This window comes from Montipora capricornis, chromosome 6 (genome assembly GCF_036669925.1).
Source record: "Montipora capricornis isolate CH-2021 chromosome 6, ASM3666992v2, whole genome shotgun sequence".
Classification (NCBI taxonomy): Eukaryota; Metazoa; Cnidaria; class Anthozoa; order Scleractinia; family Acroporidae; genus Montipora; species Montipora capricornis.
In genome coordinates, this window is record NC_090888.1 from 18,726,594 (window position 1) to 18,731,593 (window position 5,000).

The 5,000-nt window shown below is 38.5% G+C and overlaps 1 long non-coding RNA gene across 1 annotated transcript in view; it reads right to left on the reverse strand.

Annotated features, from left to right (window-relative positions):
* Positions 1-1,307, reverse strand: part of LOC138051701 (uncharacterized) — a 5,740-nt gene extending 4,433 nt beyond the window's left edge. Inside the window, exon 1 of the long non-coding RNA XR_011132881.1 lies at positions 1,028-1,307. This is a non-coding gene — a long non-coding RNA (uncharacterized lncRNA). The remainder of the gene's footprint in view (positions 1-1,027) is intronic.
* Positions 1,308-5,000: the final 3,693 nt, after the last annotated feature.

Genomic DNA, 5,000 nt, shown 5'->3' on the forward strand with positions numbered 1-5,000 from the left:
TGAATGAATGAATGAATGAATGAATGAATGAATGAATGAATGAATGAATGAACGAATGAGTGTTACTACATTTGATTACATACAAGATTAATTCAAGCGTTTTATTTCCTTTGCCTTTGGCGATTTAACTTATACGTTAACGGATATAGTTAATTTAGATCGAGACGACCAAGTAGTGACGCTGCTCCAAGCTTGAGACGAATGTTTTCAATTATATTACAGTTGTTTTAAAATAAACGGGTTTAGAGCTAGTTTAGTTAGTACGTTGTACTTTGAAAGTAGTTTAGTTCTCTTTAATACTTCAGTATTTAAAAAGTGGAAGTTTTATTGAAAACCAATAATCTGATTAACTGAATAACATACTAAAATTACTAGAGACATTTTCTTCGATCTTGATTTTACGAATTCTTCGTTTCTGTGTTTTTCTGTGGCTGGCTAAAATGGCTAAGAATTAAACGTTCCACAGAGTCACCCTGAATAAGTGAACAAGATTTACTGCGACCTTAAATTCAAAGGTTTTTTTTAAAAAAGCATGTCTAGTTTAGGATCTTAACATTAAATAATACAATAAAACTGATGAGCACTAGGTGACAGAATTGGTTGATAGAATTAAGTTCGGATATCTATGAAAGTTAGCACGGTATAATGAGCTTACGATGTTTCATGAAAGCTGATGTTGGCATCATGAGCCAATTTATGTTGATCTTGAACCCAATATTCGGAAAGAAAGAACTGAAAACTTTGAACAAGGTGAAAATCGAATCCATGCAGGATTCTCACATAGGCAACGTTTTTTTCCCCTTTTTAGTGGTTTAGGGGTTAATTGTTAACTAAATTAAGAAAACAAACAGGTTTGCATAACTCTAATTTCGAAGAATCGAAAAATCTTTTTCGTTGGTTGCACTATTTGAGTTCTGTGTGAAAGACAAAAATAGTGCACGCTCCATTAAAACTTCTTTTTCTTATAGCAGTTTTGATCAGATGTGCTTATTACTTTTGGAAACTCAACCACAGATTTCTAACTTACCTTTACTGGTAAGGATCGTTTTTTACAGCATTTGAACGAAACAAACCCGCAAACGCACGAATTTGACTTTGATGATCTCTTGTGATATCCCAATTCACCAACTTTCATGTCATTTTGAGTGTTGCTTAATTTTGCAAGCCCCAAATAAGGCACTATTATTAAAATCAAAATCATCGTCAATCGCAAGATACTCATTTCGGGAACCTTTTTAAACTTCAGCAGCCACAAACTTTGAAAAGCCTGAATACTTATTGAAGAAACTAAGGATTAGGAAAGAGGACCGCACAAACCTTCATTTAAATATTTGAGCTTGGCTAAGCAGGTGGTGTGTGCCATTACAAAGAAAGAAGAAGTTAATTTCGTCCTGTTTTTTTGTGCCATGTTCAAGCGTTTAACTGATTTTAAAAGCTCCGGCCTTAACTATGGGCGGATTTCCTGACCGCGACCGAGGGCGTTAGGACTCACTACAAAGCACAATTGAACACAAAATAATAAGGTCTTATCTCTCACTTTATGATCTCTTGCGACGCCATTTTCAATTTCCAAGGGATGCTGTTTTGTTTCGTTTCCAACTGTTCCTTTAAAATCAAACCTAAGAAACTTTTATTATTTTTAAATGAATGATCTCTTTTCACTTCAACGTATTTTTAATGACTTAATTTATGAGATAAATCATGTAGAACCGCCGATTTTAGGAAACTCTTCTGTCAATAGAGATAAGAAGCCTTTCTATTTTAAAACGTAATTCCCTACTTTTTCATTCTTACAGTTTCGCCTTGACCGTATGGGAAAGCCTTCCTTAACGTAATAATTAAAACCAATTCGCCTAGGGCACACTTAATCAGTGCATCACCCGAGTTGAAAACTCACCACTTATAGATAGAGAATTCGCTAAGAGCTCAATTTTCAGCCTTTCAAAGATGGCTTCAAAACCCAGCCCATGGTGCAGATTTCTCTGTTACCTTAGCAAAGCTCGGTACAAAACCAGTAATCATAGATGTCGTCTGTTCGTAAGAGAGTCGAAGAAAATAAAGATCTTCAACATTTTAATTAAAGCCCGCGTTATCTCAATTTTACTTATTCCCCTTGCTAAAACTGGCTTATATTCAAACTTTGTAAAGCAATTTCTCTGTATTTGAGATTCGTAATCTAATCTTCCGGTTTTTGCTGTTGCTTCCGCTATTCCAAACAGGCTTTTAAGTTATATTTCCAGATAGGAACATCAGTTAAGTAAATTGATTTTGCACAGTGCCAATATTTTTGATTACTTTTCCAAATTGTCGTTCACCTTACACCACCGATCTAGATCTATTATCCATTTTGACAAAAGACATAAAAGACTAGCATTAATAATAATAATAATAATAATAATAATAATAATAATAATAATAATAATAAAAATTGAAGGAACAAAAAAGTATTTGAAAAATAGACACGCAATGAGTACATGTGGCAACTTCGAAAACTAAACTGAACCCAACTTTATTATTAAAAGGATATATCTAAATTAGAGAAAATAAATGCGTTAACAATATTGAGGAAAAGTGGTAATGTGAAGTATGGTAGTGTGTTGTTTTCATACTAACAAAAAAGAACTGATGAGCTTTAGTTAGGGATTAAAACCTTATGTCTCTTCGATTGTTGGTTTTCACTCAAGTGATCAACAGCCATGGTTTTCAATGAAAACAAAAGAAAACGTTTGCATAATAACAGAGTTCAATTCCCGGAGGATTTGGTCGGGGCTCCAACATGGCCGCCGTTTCTTCGCGGCTGTGACGTCCTTTGATTCGAGAATAGGGAGCATGGATGACACCGGTTTCTCAATAATGAAACCCTGGTGCGATTCCTAGACTTGGCGTCAAATGTGGGTTGACTTACTTTTTTAAGTTACGTAAACACAAAACTCCTAGGCACTGTCGAACAAGTGGTCAGACTGAGTGCTTTTGCGAAGCAGGAATGGCACAGTGGTGAGAGCTCTCGCCTCCAACCGATGTGACCCGATTTTGATTCCCAGACTTGGCGCCGCATTTGGGTTGAGTTTGTTGGTTCTCTGAGATCATTGGACGAAAATGGCGACGAATATGGTGTCTAATACGCTCAAACCACACACAAATGCAAACACCGTTCGCGGTAGACCCACACTTCGGAACGGCTCGGTCGGCGAACTTTACGACAGATCACTTTACGAGCAAACATTCATTAGTGAGCATAACGAGAATCATTGGCATCAATCGCTAACTTGAATAATAAATATTTTTAAAATTTCGACCTCGGATATTGCGTTTCTAGCTTTCTGATTGGTTCAGTCAATCTCGGTTATCAGGTCATATACCGTATGACCTAATATGGAACTGATTGAATCAAGGGAGTGTTTGTGGGAAGTAAAATTTCCGGGGACAAAGTATCTGACACGTTAGAATTTGATGAAATTTAATAAATCAATTATTCCATTTGCGCTTGTTGGATATGAGGCTGGTTATTGATGGTTTGCATCCGACGTCACGGCTGCCATGTTGGATGGCAAGAACAATAACCTGTCTCTCCGCTGGGAACTAAACTTTATTATTATGCAAATTTTGCCAAAATAAATTGCATTGTATTGCCATCCAAAATGGCCGCTGTGTCACGTGGGTGCAAACCAAGAATAGCCAACTCGGCCCTACCGTTGGCTATCTACATCTCATTAATATTCATTAGACTTTAGGCGTGCAATATTTTCAGGTTGTTAGTTTGTGACTAACTTTGGTTGGAGTCTTTTCCGCGATGACCGTGCATCCGTCCTCTCCGAACGACCAAGCTGTGGTCCAGGAAGCTTTACAGCCTCTTCAAGGTTCTGCTGAGCAAGCTCCTCCATCAACGTCTACGGTTTCCGGAGGCTGTTCAGATTGGGGGCGACCGGGAGTGACTAGGCTGCGTCCCAAGATAATGCTACTGTGCCGAGCGTGTTGAACCCAACGGAAAGCCTTGTAGTATCTCTAGTTTTCTTTTAATTCTCGTCTCTGGTGGGTTTAACGGTTATTTTGTTGGTTGTTATAATTCTATTCATGAGGAATCAACTTTTGAATTTCGCATTTGGAACACGTGCTCTGTTGTTTAGTCGTTTTATTCCGCTTGAACCGCTTCACGGGACGGTTTTTTGTAACTCCTTGGTGGATAGTTCATTATCCTTCTTGCATACTCATTAGCATTTAGTCATGGGAAGGTCACCCCAGACGAGCAAGCTCGCTGGAGAAGACACAGTGATGCCAAAAGAGTAAGCAGGAAGGGTGGGAGGGTAGAGCGACTCCATCCTAAGTTAGTCAAACTGACAACCTTGAATAATTAACGCACACTTATATCACATGCCCGAAGTCTAATAAATATTAATGAGATATAAATAGCTCATTATCCTTCTGGCAAACTCATTAGCATTTAGACATGGGAAGTAATGCTGTAAAATTCACTTGCTTATCCCCCATAGATGTACTACAATAAACTCTCTATCTTTCCTAATCCTTAAACAAAAGTTGTAACTGTAACTCCAAAACAGCTAAATCCACTAAAATGCCGTGGTAAAACCACGCAAATTTTTAAATTCCTTGTAAACATCCGCTGAATCAGAGTTGCGAAAACTTAGACAGATCACACACTTTGGGCGTTTCTCCCCGCGCCCCGCGGGAACAAAGCTATTGATATGGATCAGACAATTTTCACCTGTGGACACTTTCCCCGAACTCTGGCTTCCGTCCAAGGATATCCAGCGTACCACCCTCTATTGACCCCTCTCTTCCGCTTCTAAGGGCACAAACATCATCGTTTTCCCCCTGGGATGTTTTGTGTTAGGGCACCGAAAAGCACTCAATCAAGGATGATGTAATGTAAAAGGGAGAAACAAAACTGTTCACCCGAGCTCGTAGTGACCACCGAAGCCCGAGTAATCGGGCTCAAGGGCATGCCAATGGGCAAAACGCTTGTGGGGGCACTCCTCCAATCT